This window comes from Aquarana catesbeiana, linkage group LG06 (assembly GCF_042186555.1).
Source record: "Aquarana catesbeiana isolate 2022-GZ linkage group LG06, ASM4218655v1, whole genome shotgun sequence".
Lineage (NCBI taxonomy): Eukaryota > Metazoa > Chordata > Amphibia > Anura > Ranidae > Aquarana > Aquarana catesbeiana.
In genome coordinates this window covers 92,082,431-92,109,877 of record NC_133329.1, presented here as the reverse complement: position 1 = coordinate 92,109,877, position 27,447 = coordinate 92,082,431, and the positions used below count along the sequence as shown (strand labels likewise).

Here is a 27,447-nt window from a genome sequence, read left to right as displayed (position 1 = left end):
GTGGGGGCAAGGGTGAAGATCCGATTGCCTCCGCCGCTGCCAACGTCTCCGGTAAGCGACGGAGGGCACCGGAGCGCGGCGGGAGGGGGGGCTCTCCCGCCGCCAATAAAAGTGATCTTGCGGCGAATCCGCCACAGACACCACTCTTATCGGAAACCGGACCGCCGACTGAAGAAGAGGATACTGGGGTTATGGCAGCTAGCTGCTGCCATACCAACGATATCCCCCTTCAGAGACAGGGCGTACATCGTCGTGCGGCGGTCCGCAAGTGGTTAACACAAACATAAAAGTACTGTGAATGGGGTTTTGAATAAAATGTTTGTTTAAGAAAAACTTTTTAATAGAAAGATCATCCAATAGTTACAAATTATCTGGAGGAACGTGGCCAGAAACAAAGTCACTAATTCGAAACCTAGGGCCAGCTACTGTGCTTCAGGTTTCAACTGGGCATCCTGTCAGACTCGCCACTGTTGACACGCAGCTTTTCAACCCTTCTAACATGGCCTTTTCTGACCGACCTCACTGGTCAACTCAACCCTGCTGAGATGCAGCCTTTCCAGGCTCTGGTTCACCCCCACCGACTCACCACCGCATATATATAAAATAATATGCAAAGTGGTTGGAGGGAAGCTTCAGAATAGCAAAGATGTTTTTATTACTAATTATGTGAGCAGACTGTAGTTTTTCTAACTATTTTTTCCATCTTGAATACTAACAAAGAAATAGGAGGTATAGGGGTACATAGGGCCATCATTAGAAATTGTAGTGCCCCATAGTGCCTGCCTGATAGGGCCCATCCTTGGGTAAAGAGGAGCCAACCTAGGCTCAGACCACTCTTCAGCTGTTTGGGCGTTCAGATGAATGCCCGAACTTTTGGCCGTTCAGCCTTCTTCTATATATGACAGCTTCCCACTGTCAATGGTTCCTAAGAGGGTAGTGGGTGCTGGTACCCCAATGGCTGGGAATCCCTGGCCCTGCAGGAAAAGGGCGGGGGGTAGCGGAGACATCACTGGCCATATTTGGGCAATGACATTACCACCATTCCCACCCCTTCCCCTACTTAGGCGATGACCGCTCAGGGAGTCAACAGGCATTGTGCTCAATGATGGATTAATTTTTTTTTATCAAGCCTTCTGTAAAGTAGAGCCAGCAAGGAGGATATGTGGGCATTGTTTAACCCAGACGAGGACATTCTGTGAGTGCAGACCATCATCACGGCGCTTTGCACTCACAGCATATCCATGCAAAGAGCAGCACTAATATCATAGAGCCAATGCTATTCTCTGCTTTATCAAGGGCCACTAAAGAGGAACCTGTGCATCACGTGGACGGCCCCTGAAGACATCGCAAGGAGGTCCAAAGGAGAAGCCTGGAGTTGAGCTTTAAGGTTTATTTTTTGACTGGAGCTTACTTTCAACAGTCATGTGATTCTGTTCCCTGTCTGCATATTTTTAATGTGGACATGCTCTCTACTGATATTGATGTATATACATTTATATAGAATTATATGAGTAATTCCATGAATTATTAATAAAAATCCATTGATGAATAGCTGGGTAAGATGCTGACATCCAGTGAAAAGCTATACATCTGTGAGTCACTAAAAGGAATTCTCTCATTAATATTGTAAAGCACCATTGTCCCTCATTTTCCGGCTGGAGGCACCTAAAGTAGGTTGGTAGGCGCTCCTTTCAGTATACAGCTAGCCCTAGGGCCCATTCGCTTCTGTGCTTGAAAACGCAGCTGTGTTTTAAGATGGTGTGTTGTAGAAGTCTGTTTTCTATGTGTTGCAGCGAGTATTGGGGATGTTGAACCTTTATGTATGCCCTTTTGAGCTACAGAAAGGGATACTTGGTCTGTGTGTGGAAGCAGTGGTCTCTCTGCAGAGGTCTGATACGCCCCCTGCTGAACCAGAACTAGGGCTCTCCAAACAGCAAGAAGCATAAGAACTGCTGATTGCAGAGCTATAGGTTTCACTGAGCAGGGGGGCGTGGCAGACCTCTGCAGAGAGACCGCTGCTTCCATGCAGAGAGCAAATTACTTTCTCTGCTGGCAGGGGACAGGCTTTTCTACTGAGACTGTGACTGCTTTATGCCCCTTTTTGTTTTGATGCACCTGGAATGTATTTAGCTTATTTAAACTGAAACGTGAATTGAAATTAATGTGGAACTGCAGCCACACCATTTTATTTTCCACTTTTGGATAGAGAACTAGAATAGCTGTCAGATTTTTATTGCTGTCCCGGTTAGATTGTCCAGCATTTCCTGTCTTGTTGACACAACTGAAGCATGGCAGCGCCCCTCTCTCACCTCCCTATTGGTCTTCTCATTTAGTATGTGGCTTTGATGCTTTAGCCCCCGTTCAAACCGAATCAAATTTAAAATCACGCGACTTCACTGGAAATTGCGCAATTTCATAGCCGGCTCAGTGTCAGTGTGAATTCAGGTGCAACTTGGCTGATGTCTGAAATCGCAAAAATAAAAAAAAATAGTTCAGAAACCTTTTTTTTTTTGAAACCAGTGCAGCACAGCAAAGCCGGCATTGCACCGATTTGAACAGTTCCATTGCTGACAATAGAGTGCGACTTGTCATATAATTTTGACCTGTCAAATTGTATGACAGCTTAGGGGCTGATATAGGCCAACTTCATAGGTTCGATCAGTTTCTGTCTATCTGCACTCTAATGCCGCGTACACACGAGCGGAATGTCTGACAGAAAAAGTCAGACGGGAGCTTTTCATCGTATATTCCGACCGTGTGTATGCCTCATTGGACTTTTTACGTTGAAAATTCTGACGGACCTAGAAAGGGAACATGTTCTAAATTTTTCCGACAGAACCAATTCCTATCGGGAAAACCGGTCGTCTGTATGCTGTTCTGACGGACCAAAAACGACGCATGCTCTGAAGCAAGTACGAGACGGAAGCTATTGGCTATTGAACTTCCGTTTTCTAGTCCCGTCATACGTGTTGTACGTCACCGCGTTCTGGACGGTCGGAATTTGGTGGGACCATGTGTAGGCAAGACAGCTTGAGTGGAATTCCATCGGAACTCCGTAGGAAAAACCGGTCGTGTTTACAGAGCATTAGGCTCCCTTTTTGACCGCCCACCTACAAACGGTCTTGGTGCAGTTTGGGTGAATACACATTGCCTTGGCCATGGCACTTTGCATCACAGTGCAGCAATCCTAACGACAAGTTTGACAGGCGGCCTGAGCTGTTAAGCACTTCCATGTAAGTGAATGGGACCACACTTCAAATGCAAGCCAAACATTTGCAAAATAGGCAAAAAAGTCAAAAACAAGCCTTGGCAGGTGACCGTATCACTTCCTGAATGACTGCAAACCTCCTTTCACCTTCTTCTGGAAAGTGATCCACCATGGATTGCTTTTTGAGGGTCAGGGAATGCTGCTGCTACTGTGAAAGGAGTCTTAGGATAATGGCAATTTAGGGTAGGTTTCTTGATCCTGATGACAGTGGAACCTGGTTGTGCAATGTGTGTCAGTGCATTTGCTTGTAGCCTGGGTGACAATGCAGGAGCACAACCCGGAGACAAGGACAGAGTGCTGCCACCCTATAACAGGAAGACCTTTATGGCAGGGAGCTCCAGCCTTTCCTTCAGTCTTGCACATCGTCTTGCACATATTTGCTGGCTACTCTCCTCTTCTGAAATTGCTTACTCTGATTTCACTGCACACGGTGAGCTTTTCACAGTGTCCATAAGAAGCTGCATAAAGTCAAGTAGAGCCCACCTTATATCCTGGCTGGAGAATGTCCAGCATAATCTACCCTTTTCCTCCCCAGTCTGACTGTCCCTGGCCCGCCCCCTTTCGTTTATTGAATTTCACTTCTTCAGGGAGGCTCGGGCATGAAATGTGCTTGGGGAAGCTATGGCCCCTCCCACTAGTTATGATCTGCCTGCATTCCATAGAGAAGCACAGAGACCTTGTGATGACATTTCATTAGCTTAATGGAGGTGGGGAGGGAGCAAACAAAGAAGGCAACATGTACGCAGATTAAAATTCAGCTTTAACGAAAGCTGCCGATTTAAAAATATTGAAAATGATTTTTGTAATAACATTAACATATTAAAGCTAATATGAGATTTAAAGTGGTTCTAAACTATAAATGTTTTTACCTTAAAAGGAGAAGTACAGCCAAAGCTCGTTTGGCTGTACTTCTCCTGTGGCTCGTTCTGCACTCCTGTGACCCGTTTTCAGCCGACAGCAGCTGCCAACACAGAGCCGCTCCAGGCTGGGGAAGGATTGCAACCATACGGTCGGGATCCACCGAGATGCCTGGCCCTACACCTGGCTCAAACTCTCAGCAAGGCGCTGAGAGCCTGAGCCGGCTGCTCCAGCCCCCTCCACAGCCCAGCGCTCCGGTGAGCATGTGGCAGGGCAGAGAGTAGTAACTGACAATCATGGCTCTCTGCTCAGAGTGGTGGAGAGAACTGAGAGATCAGCGGTGTCTAATCGCTTGGTTCTCAGTCTTAGAGCTGGTGGGGGACAGATAAGGCAAGTACGAATCCAAAAAAAAATCCCAAACTTCTTTTTTAACGCATCCCTTGTGTTAGGGTAAAAAATGTCCCACTACCTGTACTATCCCCCTCCCCCCCATTCCTAAACACTTACTTGACACCTTTCAACGCTCTAGCACTGTCCTTACTCCAGCACCGCTCTCCTCTCTTCCTGTTCCCACAAGAAACACTGATAGTAACAGGAGCTATTGTCTGTGAGGAGGGAGTGGGGGGCGTAGCTTGCGGGCTCTTTGTGTGTCTATGGACACACACAGCCTGGCTCAGAAGTGCACATGCACAGTTGCCCCACTTAGCACCCGGCTTGCTGAGGGGCCACTCGTAAAAAGGAGCAGGGGACCGCCGAAGAGAATGTAAGCGATTTGCTCTGTGCAATATCGTTACACAGAGCAGATTAGTAGAGCATCTTTTTTTTTTTTTTTAGGGGAAAAAAATAGCCTTTAGAATCACTTTAAGTGAATGGATTTACATATGTTAGAAAAAAAAAATCTTTAAAAAAGGGATTCCCTTGATCATTCACTCCGTTCGATGTAAATTAGAGCAACTGCCGTAAAGCCAGACAGACAAAGTGGAATGATGAAGCAGCAATTTGCATTTTAACTCTTTACCAGCTGGATTACAGGGAGCAGAATGGGAGAATTATGAATCTATCAGGCATACAGGCCAAGATGGAACTGGGCCTCTCCCCTCTTCTAGGTGGATGATAGATGACTAGCTGGGAAGATCACTAGACAGCAGGATGTGGGAGCCGAGCCGAACGGCAGTGAAATCAGAGCCGAGATTAAGGAGAATGAAGATCTCGTTAGAGCATCAGACTCTCCTGCATCCAATTAAGAGTGAAGAAGGCCCCGATACCACCAGCACAGCCATCTACAGCCTCATGGGCCAAGAGCGTTCACCGATTACTCCACCAGACTGGAGTCCACCTATTTACATGGCTAACCTAAATCTTACCACCGAAACACAAATTCCCCAATCCATGTGCTCAGAGTGACTGATCCTCTGTAATTGAGGTTGCATCTCGGCTTCAAAGCACCAATAAATTTCCTCAAATGTATTTAGAAGAAACCGATAGTGATAAATATGTGGGCTGTTATTGACACTCTAAATAAGAAAATGTTAGTTATTAAGTTGTCATGCTGATCCTTTAGGATTTGCAACCTCCAAGCCAGGAGTTCCGTCTTTGCTGGCTGCAAACTTGTTGCAGGTCAGAGACTGCCAGGAATAGAAGTCTTCATTCATCCAGCCGCAGGAGCATGCAAGGTACTTTTCATGGGCACTCAAAGTAGAGTTGCCACCTCATCCCTTTAAACCCGAACACATATGAATTACACAGGTTCTGAGGCTAATTAAATGCAGATAAGGCACCAAGTGAGTTTAATTACCACCTTAATCGGCCACAGAACTTGTGTAATTCATATGTCTTCAGGTTTAAAGGAATGAGGTGGCAACCATAACTTAAAGTGATACTGAAGGTTCGTTTAAAAAAACAAACACGTTATACTTATCTGCTCTGTGCAGTTGGTTTTGCACAGAGCGGCCCCGATCCTCCTCTTCGTGGGTCCCTCAGCGCCACTCCTGGCTCCTCCTCTTCTCGAGTGCCCCCTCGGAGAGCCGCTTTCCAAAGGGGGCACTCATGTGGGCGCGCTCCCGAGTCCTGCTGCTGCGTCCATTGACACAGACAGCAGGACTCAGCCCCCCCCCCCCAGCTCCCATGTCACTGGATTTCATTGACAGCAGCGGGAGCCAATGGCTCCCGCTGCTATCATTCTATCCAATGAGGACCCGAGACAGCGGCTGGAACTGCTGGGCTTGTTCTCGCCATTGGAAAGATCAGGTTCAGGTAAGAAAAAGGGGGGCTCTGGAGCGTGGAAGGTTTTTCACCTTAATGCATAGAATGCATTAAGGTGTAAACCACTGAGACTTTACAACCACTTTAAGTCATTCTAAAGAGGCCTCTTCATCAATATTAAGTGTCATTTTAACATGCCTCAAAATTATCTTTTTTTTTTTCAAATAACAAACAGATCATGCTTCCCTCCTCTGTGCAGTTGGTTTTGCACAGAGCAGCCCAGATCCTCCTCTTCTCTGGCCCCTCCCTCCTGTTGAGTGCCCCCACAGCAAGCAGCTTTCTAGGGGGGGCACCCGAGCCATGTCACAGCTCGCCCTGTCCATTCAGACACAGAGCTGCTGCTCGGCCCCGCCCCCTTTCTCCTCTAATTGGCTAATAGCGCCAATAGCAATAGCGCCACTGCGCTAGACGAGAGACTCGTGGACATAGATGGGGCTAAGGTAGTATTAGGGGGTGCTGGGCCCCTATTAAATTATTTTAATGCATGGACTTTCCAAGTCATTTAAAGTGGAGTTCCACCCTCCCCCCCTCCACTGCCACATTTGACACTTTTTTGGGCGGGGGTACCTGGTTTTGACAGGTATCTGCTCCCATTTATGGCTCAGTTCGCCATTATCACAGGTCCCAGAAGACTTTGCTTTGAGACCATTCACAGGGCACAGTGCGATTTGCGCATGCACAGTAGGAAACAGACTTCCTGTTTCCCTTACTAGAGAAGCCAGCGCCTGCACCGGAAGCCAATTGGAGAATCGATTTGGGTGAGGACATTGCTGGATCCCTGGACAGGCAAGTGCCCTTATATTAACCGCTTGCTGACCAGCCGCCGTCATTTTACTGTGGCAGGCCGGCACGATCCTGCGAGCCGTCGTAGCTATACGTCGGCTCGCGGGATCGGCATAGAAGGCGCGTGCTGCACTGCAGGGGTGCCTATGCTCGTGGGCGACGGTAACGATGACCACCGGCCACGAGCGATCGCAGGCACAAGAAGCAGAACAGGGACGTGTGTGTGTGTAAACACACAAATCCCTGTTCTGTTCTGTGAGGAGAGACAGATTGTGTGTTCCTAATAGCTGGGAACCACGATCTGTCATTTTCTCTAGTCAGTCCCCTCCCCCTACAGTTAGAAACACACACAGGGAACATAGTAAACCCTTTGATCACCACTAGCGTTAACCCCTTCCCTGCCAGTGATATTTTTACAGTAATCAGTGCATTTTTATAGCACTAATCGCTGTATAAAACGCCAATGGTCCCAAAAATGTGTCAAAAGTGTCTGATGTGTCCGTCATAATGTTGCAGTCCCGATAAAAATCGCAGATCACTGCCATTACTAGTAAAAAAAAAATAAAAAAGCTATAAATCTATCCCCTATTTTGTAGATGCTATAACTTTTGCGCAAACCAATCAATATACTCTTATTGTGATTTTTTTTTTTTTACCAAAAATACGTAGAAGAATAGATATCGGCCTCAACTGAGAAAAAATGTGCTTTTTTTTTTTTTTTTTTTAAAAAAAGGGATATTTATTATAGCAAAAAGTGCAAAATATTTGTATTTTTTTTTTAAATTTTGCTTTTTTTTGATTATAGCGCAAAAAATAAAATCGCAGAAGATACCACCAAAAGAAAGCTCTATTTGTGGGGAAAAAAGGACGACAATTTTGTTTGGGTGCAGCGCCGCACGACCGCGCAATTGTCAGTTAAGGCGATGCAGTGCCGAATCGCAAAAAATGGCCTGGTCATTCAGCAGCCAAATCTTCCGGGGCTGAAGTGGTTAAAAGTCATAAGCTACAGTATTTTTTGTAGATGCTGACTGTTTTTGTGAAGAAGATTGGAGCTCCTGTTTAAAGGCTAACTCTCCACTTTCATGGAGAAAAAATTGCAAAATTAAAATAGCATATAAAATTTCTATACAAGTCATATTGTATTTGAATTGATTAAAATTTACCTTTCTTTTTTCAATCTGCAGCTCTGTGATTTTCAGTAAAATGCAATATGGAAACCTGGAGATGTTCTGTACACAGATGATGTATAGAACCCCCCCCCCCCCCCCGATATGTAATTTCCTGCTTGTGTGATTGGCTGATTTTTCCAAAAGTCTACACTAAGATACAAGTCATCCTCTGCAACAAAAATGTCATTTTTGGTGAGACACTCCCAAAGGGGAATCACTGCAACTTTCCTTAATTAGAACCCTGCAAGTGCAGCAGCTGATTGATAATTATAAAACTACTCTCATTAGATTCACTTTCCACATGGACACAAAAAGCTATTTCTTCAGAATAACAAAAGGTAGGAATCTGCAGCAAAGTTTGGTAAAATCCTTGTACTGTACATAGATCACCCAGGGGGGGTCACTCTTTTAGGCCCCATTCACACTAACGCGTTTTTTTTTATGCATTTTGCAGAAATGCATGGGAATTTTTTAACATGGGTTCCTATGGAACATGTTCACATCAATGCATTTTTTGTACCTCTGCATTTTTGGAAAGGGTCAGGGACTTTTTTTCATGCAAAATGCTGCTTTTGCATGTAATAGAATTAAATGGACCAGTATCAAAAACGCAAGTACAGCGTTTTTGACACTATTTGCATTTTTGGCTTTTTTTTTTTTTTTATAGACTGTATACAGTCCAATAAAAAAAAAATTGTAAAAAAAAAAAACAAAAAACAAAAAAAAACGCAAAACGCTGCTCAAAAACGTGGCAAGCACCACAAAAAACACTGCAGAAACGCTCAAAAGCAACATGCATTGATGTGAATCGAGCCTAAGTGCTAGTCAGCGCACCTAATGCAATTGCAGCTTTAAGGATCAGGGCCATAGAGCTTTAAGGCCCAATCATGCATTGTAACACAAGGCATTGCATGTACACAGGCAAGCTATTGTTTGAAATGATGGGATTTCACATTTGAGGCTCGGTTCACACTGCAGCGATGCGGGAACCCTGTGAATCCACTGCGGGTTCCCACATCGCATGTCTCCCGATGGCAGTTCACACTGCTCCATGCAAACTGCTGGGAGTGTCAATTAAAAGTTAATTATACCCCCAAATCAGTTCGCATATCGCAGTGCGATTTGCAACTTCGGACAGGAATCAGATCGCATCGGTGTGAACAGCCATGCTGCGGACCAAAAAAAGGGCCAGAATGCGATGCAACTTCAGCCATACTATCTGTATGGCTGAATTTGCATCACATGGACATCGCATGGGATTTGCACCACGCAGCAGTGTGAACCGGCCCAGATAGATACATTGATGTGCACTGTCCCTGTTTAATCGATAATAAAGGGCCTATTTCTGAAAAAAAAGAATGATTGATGAGAACACATGAAATTGCACATTGAAAGGTGGCATCCCAGAGGTTTTTATTATGACAGGTTACCTTTAATGCTGAACTTCGGGTCAACTGTTGAAATATACATATAGGGACTGCTTTACCTGCTAAATAGAACCTCAGGCAACCTCAGCACTCCAGCTGTGGTGAAACTACAAGTCCCATGATGCACCACAAACTCCTGACACCCACAGGCATCAGTCCCAGAAAAAGAAGCATGATGGGATTTGTAGTTTCCCCACAGCTGGAGTGCCCCTCTAGCCAATGCTGTGATTGTTTTTTTATTTTTCCTGCCAGACAGCATAGCCAGACTGGTGACCTGTTTGATTGCTTTTTTTCTTTACTGCAGATATGGAGTATAACCTGTTCACCTCCCCGCCCCAGCCTGTAATTGGGCAATAAAGGAGAGCAGAAGACAGCGGAGGTCCTCTCTCTTCTATCAGCAGGTTCCTTATCAGCACATTATTTCCAGCACAAAATTGGTTCCTGGCACTGTGGAGAAGAATCGCTGGCACCCTGGTTGGACACAGCATGACATCAGCTTTATGAAGACATCGGTGTGTGCAGCACAAACAGTCGACGCGTTTCGACCATAACGGCCTTACTGATGGTTCCTAGCGCTGTTGCTCCCTGGCCCACTCTGACAAGAGGCTGCTACCTAGTCACATTCAGCTTCACGCACTTAAAACACTCATTTAATGATTTTGTAATGAGTACAGAAGTGTAAATTGATGTTGTTTTATATCAGGAGGTGAGAATCTCAAGAGAGGTAGGTGCTAACGACAGCTGTCTCTGGGCTATCTAATGTCTAAGCATGCCGTAAATCCATTGGGTCATTCTCAAATAACACACTTTTAATTTTTTTTTTTTTTTTTAAAGGGGAGAAAGACTTTAGCACAATGCTTCTCAAACAGAGTGCCATTTGTTCCCCTCATCAGGGTGGCAGTGGGCTCAAGACACGGCTTGCCATGGATGAGAGGACTCAGTGATCCGGGGGGGGGGGGGGGGGGACTCTGATGTGATATGTGATGGGGGTAGTGTGATGAGATGCAGGGTGGTCATGTATAGGACACTCGCTCCCGTTTCCCCAGATGACGCGCTGTGACATGAAACACGCAGGACAGGGCAAGCACTTGTGACGTCATCACGTCCTAAACCTTGGGTAGGGGGGACTTTGATGTGATTGGGTGACTCGCTCATGTAGGGGGACCTCGAATGTGAAGCTCATTTCATAAGCATGCGTATGTGCATTGTTTCAGGTTCAGGATTCCCATTGATAGACAATTAAAGCGTCATTAAACCCTAAACCAAAAATGTAATATATTGCAGCTAACCAGTCATTAGATGTGGTGGCTGCATTCTTTTTTAGACTTTACCCCCCTCTGTTTTCAGCTGGTGATCTGGCCAGCAACACAACTCCTGTATTAGAGTGCCTCCGCTCTGGATAAAGGTGCACAGGTGGCACAGCAGACAGCAGCATTGTCAGTCTGGGGGGAGGGGAGTGTTAGATGTACTAGCAGATTTAAATACATTGAAAGTGATTCTAAAGGTAAAAAACCTTCTATCTTAACCACTTTACGCAAAACGGCGTACCCGTACGTCAGTACTTTGACGCTAAATACCAGGGTTATGGCAACAGCTAGCTGCCATAACCTCAGTATTTTTGGGAACACCGGTATTGTCGGGAACGTTGTGCGTTTCTCTTTAAGATAAAAGTGGTCTCCGCGGAGGATTCACTGCGAGATCACTTTTATCAACGGCTGGAGAGGTGCCCACCCCCCTCCCGCTTTCCGGACCTGCCAGTAGCGGCAGAGACGATCGCATCCTCTCCCGTGGATGCCTGGCTGCCGAGTGAGGGGAAGATGGCCCCCGCTTGGCTCCATGGCATGGGAGGGCGGAAGCGACGTCAAACGTCACTTCCGCCCATAGCTCTTAAAGGAGAATTTTTTTTTTTCCAAGTGACTTTTTTTTTATTTATTTTTTTATTGCATTTTAGTGTAAATATGAGGTCTTTTTGACCCCAGATCTCATATTTAAGAGGTCCTGTCATGCTTTTTTTCAGTGATTACTAGAGATGCCAGCGGGATATTTACAAGGGATGTTTACATTCTTTGTAATAGGAATAGAAGTGGGCCAAAATTTAAAAAAAAAAAAAAAAATTTACAGTAAAATAAATAATAACAATAAAAAAAATTTAAAGCGCCCCATCCCGACAAGCTCGCGTGCAGAAGCGAACGCATACATGAGTAGCGCTCGCATATGAAAACTATGTTCAAACCATACGTGAGGTATCGCTGCGATCGTTAGAACGAGAGCAATAATTCTAGCCCTAGACCTCCTCTGTAACTCAAAACTGGTAACCTGTAGAAATTTTTTAACATCGCCTATGGAGATTTTTAAGGGTAAAAGTTTGTCACCATTCCACGAGCAGGCACAATTTTGAAGCGTGACATGTTGGGTATCAATTTACTTGGCATAACATTATCTTTCACAATATAAAAGAAAATTGGGCTAACTTTACTGTTGTCTTTTTTAATTCAAAAAAGTGTATTTTTTCCCAAAAAAAGTGCGCTTGTAAGACCGCTGCGCAAATATGGTGTGACAGAAAGTATTGCAACGACCGTCATTTTATTCTCTAGGGTGTTAGGAAAAAAAAATTATATATATATATATATATATATATATATATATATATATAATGTTTGGGGTAATTTTCTAGCAAAAAAAAAATTTTTTAACTTGTAAACAAGCGTAAAAAAGAGGCTTGGGGCTGAAGTGGTTAATGCATTCTATGCATTAAGATAAAAAAAAACTGTGTGCAGCAGACCTCCTCATACTTACCTGAACCCCATCTTGATCCAGTGATGTTGCACAAGAGGTTCAGCTGTCTAGGACTCCCTCTTCTCATTGGCTGAGACAGCAGCAGGAGCCATTGGCAATCAAAATCAGCAAACCAATGAGAGAGAGCAGCAGGCTGAGCCGCAGCTCTGTGTTTGAATGGACACTGGTAGCTGTGACATGGCTCGGGTGTCCCCTATAGAAAGCTGCTTGCTGTGGGGGCACTCGACAGGAGGGAGGGGCCAGGAAAGCCAAAGAGGGACCAGAGAAGAGGAGGATCCGGGCTGCTCTGTGCAAAACCAACTGCACAGAGGAGATAAGTATAACATGTTTGTTATTTTTAAACCAAAAAAGAAAATGGGACTTTAGTATCACTTGAAGCCAAACTTCAGCTCACACATTATAAACAGTTACAGCTGGGTTTCTTTTCCCTTTAAGGCTTTACAAAAATTTAAAAAGCGGATTGTAAGCACCCCTGTCAGTGGTAAATGGCTTGTCTCAACCCTCTAACTGATACATCTTCAGGACAGCTTGTGAAGTCTAAAAACAACAGACTTACTGGCAGGATCACCAGATGAAAATAAAAGAAACAAAGCCTAAAAAAGAAAAACAAATTCAGCCACCACCGTCTAAGAATTGGTACTATAATTGCAATATAATAAACATTTGGGTTTAATACTGATCTAAGTGTTTAGCATTTTAGATGGAGGGTACCTCTTGATTTTACACACTTTTAAAGGATGCCAAAAGATTGAGAAACGCTGCTTTAAGTGAGACCAATCGGCCCGCGATCGATGTGGGAATTGTGTACTTGGCCTCTGGGCTTTTCCAGCCATGCCAAATTTTGCACACAAGCTGACCCCATCACCCTCCACCCCAATCAATACCGGCAGAGTGGAGCGGAGGGTATAAAGATAAGCGGCACACATAAAGAAAGAACCATCTGTAGAGATCCGCAGAGTCATTCCAAAACAAAGGCATTTCTACATCCTCCTGGGCGACTTGCTGTCTATCCTCTGTGAATGCAAACGCTGCAATCATCTGACAAGATCTCTCCAGGCGAAATGCTGCACTGCATCACCATCCGGAGATTTATTAGGAGAGGAGCGAGGAGGAGAGGAGCGAGGAGACACCTGAGCCAGGCCCAGCCAGTGACAACACCGCCATATTAATGGAACGAGTCACCCCATGGTACAGCCAAGAACCCAAACCCAGGGGGACTGCAAGGACTGATTAACCCCTTAAGGACCAGGCCTCTTTTTGAGATTTGTTGTTTACAAGTTAAAAACATTTTTTTTTTTTTTGATAGAAAATTACTTAGAACCCCCAAACATTATACATTTTTTTCCTAACACCCTAGAGAATAAAATGGCGGTCAATGCAACACTTTCTGTCACACCGTATTTGCGCAGCGGTCTTACAAGCACACTTTTTTTTTTGTGGAAAAAATACACTTTTTTGAGTTAAAAAATAAGGCAACAGTAAAGTTAGCCCTAATTTTTTTTTATATTGTGAAAGATAATGTTACGCCGAATTAATTGATACCCAACATGTCACGCTTCAAAATTGTGCCCGCTCATGGAATGGCGACAAAATTTTTACCCGTAAAAATCTCCATAGGCGACGTTTAAAAAATTCTACAGGTTGCATGTTTACAGAAGTCTAGGGCTCTACCGATCGCGGCGATAAATCACATGTGTGGGTTGAACACCGTTTTCATGTATGCGTTCGCTTCTGCATGCGAGCTCGTCGGGACAGGACGCGTTTAAATTTTTTTTTTTTTCCTTATTTATTTTACCTTTTTTTAAAAGATTTTTACATTGTTTTAAAAAAAAAATGAATTATTTCTCTCGCTCTGCCGATCACGCCGATACCTCACATGTGTGGTTTGAACACCGTTTTCCTATGCGGGCGCTACTCAAGTATGCGTTCACTTCTGCACACGAGCTGTAATGTAAGAATCCTTTGTAATAGAAAAAAAGCATGACAGGACCTCTTAAATATGAGATCTGGGGTCAAAAAGACCTCAGATCTCATATTTACACTAAAATGCAATAAAAAAAATTTTAAAAAATGGCCCTTTAAGAGCTATGGGTGGAAGTGAAGTTTTGATGTCGCTTCCACCCTGCAATGTTATGGAGACGGGTGGGGGCCATCTTCCCCTCACTTGTCTCTATGCACAGCAAGGGTGAAGATCCGAACGCCTCCGCCGCTGCTGACGGCTCCGGTAAGAGGCGAAGGGCACCAGCCCGTCTCCCGCCGCTGATTAAAAGTGATCTTGCGGCGAATCTGCCGCAGAGACCACTCTTATCGGAACGTGGACCGCCGGACGAAGAAGAGAATACCGGGGTTATGGCAGCTAGCTGCTGCCATAAACAACGATATTCCACTTAAAAGTAAGGACGTATATCGGTGTGCGGCGGTCCGGAAGTAATTGAGCTCAGCCTGTCCGGCCCTCATCTGTACCATGAAAGGTGATCAGTATCACCAACACCCCAGTACTGGGAAAGTTATGGAACCCGTCTGAGCATTGCTTATGAGGTCTGAGCCCTATAGGGATTAAGGAGACGTAAAACCCTAACTGGATGACATTTAGTTCGGTAAAGCACTGCATATTAAACAAATGCCTGTTTTGCATCTAAGTGTTGACCTCCTGCAGCTTCTTTGCAGCCACTTCCTGTGTACATTCTGTGATGGCTGCATGGCATTTCTCAGGGTGGGTTTCCTGATGGTGACAATAGTGGACCATGCTTGTGTAATATGCGTTGAAACAGCCACTTGGAAACCCATGTCACAGGGTGACAACGCAGGAGCACAACTGGGAGACAAGGACAGAATGTTGTCACCCTTTAACAGGATGTGTCTAAACAAGGAACCTTCATGGCAGGAAAAAAAAAAACCCTAATGAGCTAGTATGCATTGCATACTAGCTCATTATGAAATACTTACCATCGAACTAAGCCCTGCAGTGCCACCTGCACACCACTGACATCTTCCCCAGTGTTTCTTCCGGGTTCGCGGGCTCCGGCGCTGTGATTGGCCCGAGCCGCAATGACGTCACGCGCAGGGGCCGCCAGTCACAGTACGGGCGGCCGTTCCTTCAGAGCACATGCACCAATTACGCAATCGGCACAGTAAATAGTAAATATCTTCTAGACAGGGCAAGTTTAGAAGATATTTATAGTACCTATAGGTACAAACACACAAGGGGAGTTTACTTCCTCTTTAACCAATTGCCGACCAGCCGCCGCAGTTGTACTTACGTCGCTTTCATTTTTTGGCCACTAGGGGCGCGCGCACCCGCAGCTCGCCCCCAGAGCCGATGCGCCGGGCTTCTGCGATCGCTCGTGACACGGCGAGACCAGGGATCTGTGTGTGTACACACACAGATCCCAGTTCTCTGAGGGGAGAAGAGACTGATCGTGTGTTCATACAAAGTATGGACACTGATCTATCTCTTCCCCTAGCAAGTCCCATCCCCCCTTCAGTTAGAACACAGAGAGGGATCACAGTTAACCCCTTGATCGCCCCCTAGTGTTAACCCCTTCACTGCCAGTGACCTTTTTTACAGTAATCAGTGCATTTTTATAGCACTGATCGCTGTATAAATGACAATGGTCCCAAAAATGTGTCAAAATTGTCCGATGTGTCCACCATAATGTCGCAGTCTCGATAAAAATCGCAGATCGACACCATTACTAGAAAAAAAAAAAAAAATTATAATAAAAATGCTATAAATCTATGCCCTATTTTCTAAACGCTATAACTTTTGTGCAAACCAATCAATATACGCTTATTTGATTTTTATTACCAAAAATATGTAGAAGAATACGTATCGGCCTAAACTGAGAAAAAATTAGCTTTTTTTTAAAAAAAAAAAAAAAAAAAATGGGGATATTTATTATAGCAAAAAATGCAAAATATTGTGGGTTTTTTTCAAAATTGTTGCTCTTTTTTTGTTTACAGCGCAAAAAATAAAAACCACAGAGGTGATCAAATACCACCAAAAGAAAGCTCTCTTTGTGGGGAAAAAAGGACATCAATTTTGTTTGGGTGCAACTTCACACGACAGCGCAATTGTCAGTCAAAGCGACGCAGTTCCGCATCGCAAGAAATGGCCTGGTCATTCAGCTGCCAAATCTTCTGGGGCTGAAGTGGTTAAAGTGTTACTAAACCCAGGACTCTGCATTCACTATATCTGGTCTCCCACAGTACACAGAACATGGAAAAGCCATTCTTTTAGTAAATATAAACTGCTAAATACCTTTTCTCATCAGCAGTATATAACAGTCTTGTGACTTCTATCAGTGTCTGGTTAAAGCTTAAAGGAGGAGTTTTCATACTGCACTGGCTGTCCTTGTCTGGACAGTGCTGATTGGATCTGTGCTGATCACATGCATCCTCCCAAGAAAAAAAAAAACTCTCGAGCAATACACACCAAACTGAGCATGTGCAGCCTGACTCCAGTAACTTTGTCTTATCCGGACATGTTTTGGAGTCAGTGGAAGAAGAGGAGGATCTGTGCATACAGGATCAAACAGCCTTTTTACACAATGCGGAGGATTAACCCCTTAGGTTCCACAGTGAGTATAACAAGCATTCTTTACTGCATTCACAGACTTATTTTACTGTTGTGGGTTTAGTAACACTTTAAGGAGGGACTCCATCCACAAATAACAAGCTAAAAATGAATAGCCTATAAACTCATAAAATAAAACTAGCCTGCAATACTCAGCTTTAATGCAGAGATTTTACCCTGCAGTACTTTTTTCAGCTGCTAGATGTCCTCAGTCTGATGACCAGCATCATTCAACCCACTTCCTCTGAGCCAGGATTGTCCTGGATCCGCCCGCCCTGTGACTGGACAGTGAAAGGAGAAACCTCACAGTGATGAGCTCATCTCCCCGTCACTCTGCCCTCTCCTCCTATCAGGATGCTCCTCGTCAGTGCTGGTATTGCTTCTTCCTCTCACACTCTGCTCTACAGGGACTAGAGGATTCCAATATCAGGTCACATTCAGCTACTTTACATTGCTTGTAGTTTAAGGAAAATATATATTAAAGCTGAATTCTAGGTATGGAATTTATTGCATAGTTACATTGGTCTAGCTTGAACCAATGTAATAATCCATACTCTATAGCTGCGGGACCTCTGTGGAAGTAGAGCATCACTGTAGTAGTCACCACTACTACAATGATAGCCACAGTCTTCGGGGTCCTGTGATGAGTGGCTGTCCTGCTGCTTAGTATCCACAGAGGGAGGCTTGCTTGGAATTTAGCACCTTTCACAGAACACCTTGCACCATTCTCAATAAAGACAAAGGGTTCTCTGATTGGATGAGGTGGAGATTGTGACATCACTGCCCCACCTTTTCATCTTATCCAATCAGAAAATGTTTTGCATTAAGAAAAATGCAAGGTTTTCTGGGAACGGCACCCTTGTTGAGCTGGACACAGAAGACAGCGTTGTTAAAAAGGCCGTCTTATTTAGTAAGGTGAACAACAAGTCATAGAAACCTATTGGATCCAATCTTTAGCTCAGAACAAACAAGATAATTGCACAATGGTGTTTGATTGGTGGACCCCTGATCTGTCTGTGCGCAGTGAAGGGAGAAAGAGCTCAGCTTTCTGTCACTCTGCTCTCTCCTCCTATCTGCAACATACATGTGCTGCTTCTCTCTCTCCTAGTGTCAGCTCTGCTGAACAGGGACTGAAAGAGGCTGATGCCAATTAAATTCAAGAACTTGCACTTCTTGAGTTTAAAAAAATACATTAGGTTCAAAGTAATATTAAAGGCAAGTTAAAAAAAGGAATTACAAAGAAGTTATACTTACCTGCTCTGGGTTTTGTACAGAGCAGCCACGATTCTCCTCTTTTTCGGGACCCCAGTCGGCGCTCCTGGCCCCTCCCTCCTGCCAAGTGCCACCACAGCAAACAGCCTGCTATAGGGGGCACCCAAGCAGGCTCGCTCACGAGCTGCTGCACTGCATGTCCAATCACACACAGAGCCATGGCTCGGCCCCGCCCCCTCTCTCCTCATTGGCTCACTGGCCAGTGAGGAGGGAGACTCCCCAGAGAGCTGAGGCTCTCGTGCACAACACTGGATCACATTGGGGCAAAGGTATGTATTTTTTGGGGGGGGGCTGCTGCACAGAGAACGTTTTTTTACCTTCATGGATAGAATGTGTGAAGGTAAAAAAGACTTGAGCCTTTACAACCACTTTATGGCTCGGTTCACACTGCAGCGACTTGTCAGGAGACTAAGTCACGCTCTTTCAGTGCAATGGAACCATTCTAATCAAATTGACTCAAGTCGTTCCGACTGAGGGCCCTTTCACACTGGGGCGGTTTACAGTCGCTATTGCGATAATAATAGCGCCTGCAAACCGACCCGAAAGTGCCACTGCTTTCATTCCAGTGTGAAAGCCCCGGGGGCTTTCACACTGGAGCGATGCGCTGGCAGGACGGTAAAAAAAGTCCTGCCAGCAGCATCTTCGGAGCGGTGAAGGAGCGGTGTGTATACCGCTCCTTCACCGTGCCTGCCCATTGTAATCAATGGGACGGCGCGGCTATACCGCCGGCAAAGCGCCTCAGCAGAGGCACTTTGCGGTGGTTTTTAACCATTTCTCGGCCGCTAGCAGGGGGGTAAACCGACGGTAAAGCGACGCTTACAATAGCGGCGCTTTACCGCCGACGCCCGCCCCAGTGTGAAAGGGCTCTAAGAAAAAGTTTCCTGCACTACTTGGGGCGACTTCGGAGCGGCTTGCATTGACTTCTATTAAAAAAAGTCATTTGCAATTGCAAGCCACGCTGAAGTCGCGCTGTGCGGAGCAGCTTCAGAGTCGGGTTTTCTTTGAAGCCACCACAGTGTAATCTGAACCTAATAGTGTGTTATTGATTGCAGAGATGTATTATTGTATATCTTTTATATCTGCCTGGGAGTTCAGCTTTAAAGGGCCAGTCCACTTATAACTGATAATTCAGCAATTGGTAGTGGGGCTGTCCCCGCACTGCAAGGGGTAATTGCTTATGCAGTCTAGGGCAGTGGTTCTCAACCCTGTCCTCAAGTACCCCCAACAGGCCATGTTTTGGGAATTTCTCTTAGATAAAATAGCTGTCCAAAATACCAAGCCATTGACCAGTGGCGGCCCGTGCATTAAGTGCGCACGGGTGACGCCCCCTCTCTCCAGCCACCCCTCTAGCACCAATAGATTGCATGAATCTATCTATTGGCTGCCACTGCCACCCCCTATTCAGCCACCGGGCGCCTGAATTACAGCGACGGGGGTGGTTCTGAAGCACCTGATTAGAGCCATAGGCTCTAATAGGTGTCAAAAAAGGTGACCTGTAAGCGCCATGCTGGGCGCTCACAGGTCACTCAGCTGTGTTAGAAAAGCGAATGAATATTTGCTTTCCTAACACTAAATCGCCTCTCCGCCAATCAGGTGTTCGGATATGTTACCCGTCACCTGATTGGCTGAAATGACAGGCGCTGTGAATGGACGCCAGGCGTCCAATCATAGCAGAGGCTGGGTGGAGAGAACGAGAGAAGACATCGAGGAGCTGTCCCACCGAGACAGGTAAGTGCAGACAGCGGGGGGGGGGCACACTGGCAGAATTTGATATGGCACAGTGACTGCGTTTGATGGGGCACAGTGGGAGCAATTGATGGGCACAGTGGCTGCATTTTATGGGGCACAGTGGCTGCGATTGATGGTACAGTAAGGCTGCAATTGATGGTTTTTTTTCAGAATTTTTCAGTTTGTTTGCGCCCCCACAAAAATTTTGAGCACCAGCCGCCACTGCCACTGATTTAAAGCACCTCTGCAAAATAAAGAAAAACCTGCAAACATGGCCTGTTGGGGATACTGGAGGACAGGGCAGAGAACCACTGACCTAGAGGACAGTAATACTGCTTTACTTACCTGATCACTCACTCGCCAGACAGATGGTGCTCCCCTAAGCTCCAATGATGGACTGTCCCTCTGCATTGGTCTTGATGACATCAGGACCCTAGACCACTGGAACGTGGGGGAGAAGATGCTGCAGGGACCAGTCTAGCGGCACGGAGGATCTTCTTTAACATGTTTCCAAGATCCAAGCTTCAAAACCATCTGATGGTGTCTTATCTCTGGCGGGGTAGGAAGTTATCCATGCTTGCATGGCATTTCTTGGTTAGCAACATATTAAACGGAGAACAGCAGACATTGTTAGTTTTCCATGACTCATCCCAGTTTGTGTAAAGTGTGGATCGATCAATTAGTCTTGCATGCCTAGAGAATGCACACCTGCTGTGACCATTAGGAAGGGTTTCCCCTCTCCCTACTGAATTGTTTGTCTTTATTTTAGCAGAAGCAACAGGAGGACCACGCAGTGGTTAGCAGGGACACCCGGCATCCCAGGTTGGTCAAGCCAAAGCCAGGAAGTATAGCAGGAAGATGATTCTTCAAGAGACACAAATAATCAATAGGTGACTCCTCCAACCAGACTCCACATATAGTATTTTTTAATGGATTGTCCCTTTAGGATCACCCCCCCCCCCCCTCTACAAAACCTAATGAATTACAGGTGTCTGTTTATGAAGGTGGTAATAAATCCAACATCAAACATTTATTCTATTGCAGCTTACCAAATTCTTAAATGCGATAGCCGCATTCATTTTCTTTCTTTTAGGCTTTCTATCTTCTATTTTCATCTGATAATCTGGCCAGTAAGACTGTTTTTAAAAAGCAGCATTAATAATTGAAAGAGATGAGATAAACCATTTAACACTTGACAGTAGTGCTATTATATGTTATCCAATTTATATCTAAATCTGCTACTCCATCTAACACAGTGTTTTCTCAACTCCAGTCCTCAAGGCGTCCCCAACAGGTCATGTTTTCAGGATTTCCCTCAGATGAAACGGCTGTGGTAATTACTAAGGCAGTGAAACTGATCAAATCACCTGTGCAAAATAATGGAAAGCCTGAAAACATGACCTGTTGGGGCACCTTGAGGACTGGAGTTGGGAAACACTGATCTATCACACCCCTTCCCCCAGACTGACAATGCTGCTGTGCAAAGGTGCCCCCTGTGCTGCTTCATCCAGAGTGGGAGCACTGTAATTCAGGAGGTGCGTTACTGGCTAGTAAGGATGAGCTCTGGCGTGTTCGCACATCCCACGTGTTGAGCCCGCCAGGAAGTCGGCGCGCTGTGCTAATCACAGGCAGTGAGACATTGTCCCGATGCGCGGCTGCAAAGATCAGGAAATGTCTCACTGCCTGTGATTAGCGCAGCACAGTGCCGACTTCCTGGCGGGCTCTGCACGTAGGCTGTGCGATCACCCCGGAGCTCATCTTTACTGGCCAGATCATGCACGAATGCAGCCATCATATCGAAGAATTGGTAAGCTGCAATATATTACATTTATGGTTTAATACTGCTTTACCCAACAAGGCCTGTACACATGGTCAGAAAATTTGAAGATAAATTTCGTCCGATGAACGATCTGCCGATTTTCTGATCGTTAGTATGCTGCTTTTCACAGCCGATTACGAATTTTCGGCAGACAAAAACTGGATTTGCAGGCTTGAAAATTTTTGTCTGATGTGACCAAAACGTCCGATTTTCTTTTCATCAGTATGGTTTTCTGACAAAAAAATCTGAAGAGCAAGACTAGGCATGCTCGGAAATGAAAGAACACATACAAAACAATTCAACACCTTATGTCACTTCTGACGTTGAATTCTGTCATCTGAAAATTTTCTGATGGTGAGTACCCTCTTCACTTTCGATATGAGACTAGCATCCAACAAAAAACTGAGAAAAATTCGTCCAATAATCTGACCGTGTGTACAAGACTAGTGGTTAAACCCGCCCTTATCAATCAGGGTTCCTCCAGAGGTTGTTAGGAGTTCCTTGAGTAATGAGCAATTCCTGCCTCTCAGATAAGTTCCCACAGACAACAACGACCTTTTAAGCTATCTGTAAGGGCTGTTCTACCCAATGACCACCAATGTAAGGAGCATTCTTCCCAATGACCTCCAAAGTAAGGGACTTTATTTTCCCACTGAGCGCCAATGTAAGGAGCATTCTTCCCAATGAGCGGCAATGTAAGGAGCATTCTTCCCAATGAGCGGCAATGTAAGGAACATTCTTCCCAATGAGCGCCAATGTAAGGAGCATTCTTCCCAATGAGCGGCAATGTAAGGAGCATTCTTCCCAATGAGCGGCAATGTAAGGAACATTCTTCCCAATGAGCGCCAATGTAAGGAGCATTCTTCCCAGTGAGTGGCAATGTAAGGAACATTCTTCCCAATGAGCGGCAATGTAAGGAACATTCTTCCCAATGAGCGCCAATGTAAGGAGCATTCTTCCCAATGAGCGCCAATGTAAGGAGCATTCTTCCCAGTGAGTGGCAATGTAAGGAACATTCTTCCCAATGAGCGCCAAGGTAAGGAGCATTCTTCCCAGTGAGTGGCAATGTAAGGAACATTCTTCCCAATGAGCGCCAATGTAAGGAGCATTCTTCCCAATGAGCGCCAATGTAAGGAGCATTCTTCCCAATGAGTGGCAATGTAAGGAACATTCTTCCCAATGAGCGCCAAGGTAAGGAGCATTCTTCCCAGTGAGTGGCAATGTAAGGAACATTCTTCCCAATGAGCGCCAATGTAAGGAACATTCTTCCCAATGAGCGCCAATGTAAGGAGCATTCTTCCCAATGAGCGCCAATGTAAGGAACATTCTTCCCAATGAGCGCCAAGGTAAGGAGCATTCTTCCCAGTGAGCACCAGTGTAAGAGGAATTGGCCACTAATGTAAGGGACTTTTTTTTTTTCCCAATGAACGCCAATGTAAGGAACATTCTTCCCAATGAATGCCAATGCAAAGAACATTCTTCCCAATGAAGGCCAAGGTAAGGAACATTCTTCCCAGTGAGCGCCAGTGTAAGAGGAATTGACCACCAATGTAAGGGACTTTTTTTGTTACCTATGAGCGCAAATGTAAGGAACATTCTTCTCAATGAGTGCCGATGTAAGGAACATTCTTCCAATTAGCACCAATGTAAGGAACATTCTTCCCAATGAGTGCCGATGTAAGGAACATTCTTCCCAATGAATGTCAATGTAAGGAACATTCTTCCCAATGAATGCCAATGTAAAGAACATTCTTCCCAATGAATGCCAATGTAAAGAACATTCTTCCCAATGAATGCCAATGTAAAGAACATTCTTCCCAATGAATGCCAATGTAAGGAACATTCTTCCCAATGAATGCCAATGTAAGGAACATTCTTCCCAATGAATGCCAATGTAAAGAACATTCTTCCCAATGAATGCCAATGTAAGGAACATTCTTCCCAATGAGCACCAATGTAAAGAACATTCTTCCCACTGACCACCAAAGTAAGACGGTCCTTCTTCAATGTGAGGGAACACTACTTTTTTTTACTGTCTGATCATAATTTGTTATTTTTATTACTTTAAATAATTTTGTGGTATATAGCAGACCTAGGTGTCCAATACACCAAAGGGCCTATTCATAAAACATTCTCTGGTGGATAATTAATTACTGTCATGTATAATGCATTGATCTAGAAGATTCACCTGTGGAGAATGTTTGTTGAATGTCAAAGTATTCCTTATTCTTTTATATCAGCCTAGAGTTCATAATAATATACCATGGGCTGTAAACTTTCCTAAACCAGTTCTTAGGGGAACTGTTGCTAATAAAATTATTTTAAGGGCTCCTCCATCCTAAATAGTTGAGAAAGGGTGGGTCAAACATATCAGAGACGTGTGCTATTTAATACACATTATAATCATTCTGTTAAATAATGACACTGGTCCGAACTCATTGTCCTGGTCAAAATATTAATGAGCAATAACACACCACTGAGACTTATAAACGTATTAGACCCCATACACTCTGTTAGATGTTCTGCGGATTTTTGTCTTCAGATTTACCAAAACCATGTAATGCAAGGGCCTGCCTGATTGCTTAAAAATTGAAACTCTTAAAGGGATTGTAAACCTTCATGTTTTTTCACCTTAATGCATCCTATGTGCTAAGGTGAAAAAACTTCTGTCAGTCACTGGCCCCCCCGTTTTACTTACCTGAGCCCTGGAATTTCCAACAGCGGGGATGCACTGTGCATCTCTCCGGGGGTTCTCGGCACTTGATTGGATAGATTGATATCAGCGCAGCCATTGGCTCCCGCTGCTGTCAATCAAATCCAATGACGCGGGCGCCGGAGGGGCAGGGCCGAGTCCGGCATTCGTGTCTATGGAGGCAAATGCTGGACTCGGGAGTGCGCCGCAAGGTAACACCCTCAGGAAGAGCGCTTCTCCTAGAGGCTTATCTGATGTGGGAAGGAGCCGCGAGAGCCACCGGGAGACCCCAGAAGAGGATGTTCGGGGTCACTCTGTGCAAAACAAGCTGCACAGTGGAGGTAAGTATGACATGTTTGTTATTTAAAAAAAAAAAACAAAACAAAGCTTTACAATCACTTTAAGGTTTAACCTCATATTATATGTTTTTGGTAAATCTGAAGACAAAAATCTGCAGAAAATCTAATAGTGTGTATGGGGTCTTACTAATACCAAGAATTGTGATGACAACACACAAAGCGCAGTAACCCACAACAACCAGACGGTATGATTTTTAGTTCCTAGTACCAAAAATAATAACTGCCCATTGGTTAAAGGGAGGCACTGAGCTCTGCCCACTTTTTTTTATTTCTTATAACGTCTATATACCTCCTGGTTTGAAGGGTTAAAGTGATTGTAAGGGTTCTTTTTTTTTTTTTTTTCAAATAACAATCATATCATACTTACCTCCACTGCGCAGCTCATTTTGTACAGAGTGGCCCCCGAATCTCGTGTTCTGGGGTCCCCTGGTGGCTCCTCCCCACATCAGATAACCCCCTAGGAGAAGCGCTCTCCCGGGGGGTTACCTTGCGGGCGCGCTTCTGAGTCCAGCATTCGGCATCCATAGCCGCTGAATGTATGACTCGGCCCCGCCCCCGCGTCATTGGATTTGATTGACAGCAGCGGAAGCCAATGGCTGCGCTGCTATCAATCTATCCAATCAAGAGCCGAGAACCCCGGGGCAGAGGGACAGTGCGTCCCCGCCGGGTCAAGTTCCAGGGCTCAGGTAAGTAAAACAGGGGGGGCTGGGGGACCGGTCACTGCCAGGTGTTTATTCACCTTAATGCATAGGATGTATTAAGGTGAAAAAAACACAAAGGTTTACAACCCCTTGAATAAATCCCATAACAGTTGTTAGTTTCTCCAGGTGCTGGCCAGATGCTGAATCCCAGCAACCCTCCGGGACTCCCAATGTGAGGCCTGCTCAGCTGTGTTCCCAGCTCCGCCCATCCACTATGACCATTACATAGGGATCTGACATAAAGCAGCATGATGCGGGGGGATAGCCGGGGCACCTCCTGCTGCAGCAGGAGCGAGACTTCCTGGAAATGAGAGGCAGAGCCAAGAACTCAAGGGAGGAGATCTTACCACTTGGAGATTTAAAAAGCCAGTGGCTGAAAGAGCCGACCAGTATCCACCCATAACTGAGCTTAGGGGACTAAGCCTTTATTTTTTTTATTTATCAAAAAATTTACCAAAATATGTCAGCTTTTAGCTCCCCTTGTATGTAAACATAAAAAAAAAAAAAAAAAAAAAAAAAGAATGCACCAATCTACCGTGTTATAACGGCGTCTAGACACGCTTCAGCTGCAACAGATATTAACCTCTAAACCGCCACTTCAAACTATATACATGGCTCAAGCCTTTACAATTCCGAGCATAAAGAACTAAAATAGGTCTTACCTTTACTGCTGTGACCGATCCTAAAGAAGACAGGAAAAAAGAAAAAAAAAATCAATGTAATAAAAAAAAAAAAAAAAATGATGTATAAAAATCAATCCTTGACAGAAGGATCGAGGAGGTGTATCCCGGAGCCCGACCAAAACTCCAAATGGCCTTTAAACAGATTGAATCCGGCTAAATCTCCCCAATATCTCCAATGTAATCTTTTAATGGTTGTGCAGCCCAGCTGCTGCAGCAAAGAGGGAGGATTATCAGAAGTGATGGCCTTTTTCTGGGGTTGGGTTAAAAGCTGGCCGAAAGATAGCGTTTTATGGAGAGAGAGAGAGACACAGCTGGTATACGCTCGTCTTCTCATAAGCACTTACAATGCTCTGTGCATTAAGTAGGTTTTGTTGGAGAACAGGGGGGGAAAAAAAAGGGAGAGGGAGAGAGAGAGGCAGATAAGGATGTCCTCAGATGCAGTCAAGATTCATTAGTTGCCCAGTATATTTTTGCAATTTAATTACTGCCTGATGCTAATGACTTGCACTGTTTGGCTACCATAGATACCTGTATATCTGTATTAATTGCCTCCCCGAGGAGCGCCGTCCCAGTGCTTTTGGATAGAGCAATTGACACTTGCTTACGACAATGAGGCATGATCTCAGCCACACGCGACGCCTTCGGTGTTTTGTCTTGCGGTGTTAGATGTGTGGTGCCTACAAGCTAAATGACTATTTGACAACATCTAAAGCACAATAGACCATTTGCATATAATTGGCATGCGCTGGGGTCCTGCGTTCAGCGCCAACTAGAGACAACGCGTGGAGCTTGTATGCTCGTGACATGTTTGCGCGGGTTTAATGGAATAATTAAAAAAAAAAAAAAAAATACATTTTAAAATACTAGTAGGTTAGGGCTTGTCTCAACCGGTGGCAAACAGAGTTGTATTTCCACTCCACAGTTCCCCATAAACGTTTACTGTACAAAATAAGGCCCGTTGGCATGGACCATAGGGTGACTACATGGATTGAAAATTGGCTACGAGGGCGAGTTCAGGGGGTGGTGATAAATGGGGAGTACTCGGAATGGTCAG

At 44.9% G+C, this 27,447-nt stretch overlaps 1 protein-coding gene across 2 annotated transcripts in view; it reads right to left on the bottom strand.

Annotated features, from left to right (window-relative positions):
* Positions 1 to 27,125, bottom strand: part of GNG13 (G protein subunit gamma 13) — a 52,091-nt gene extending 24,966 nt beyond the window's left edge. The window contains exons 1-2 of one of the 2 annotated variants that reach the window (XM_073636431.1): positions 26,922 to 27,125; positions 26,373 to 26,392 (exon numbers count right to left, since the gene is read on the bottom strand). The gene's annotated coding sequence lies outside the window, so the exon portion shown is untranslated. Of the gene's footprint in view, positions 1 to 26,372; positions 26,814 to 26,921 lie in introns of those variants that run through there. The other variant, XM_073636428.1, reaches the window with a different exon arrangement.
* Positions 27,126 to 27,447: the final 322 nt, after the last annotated feature.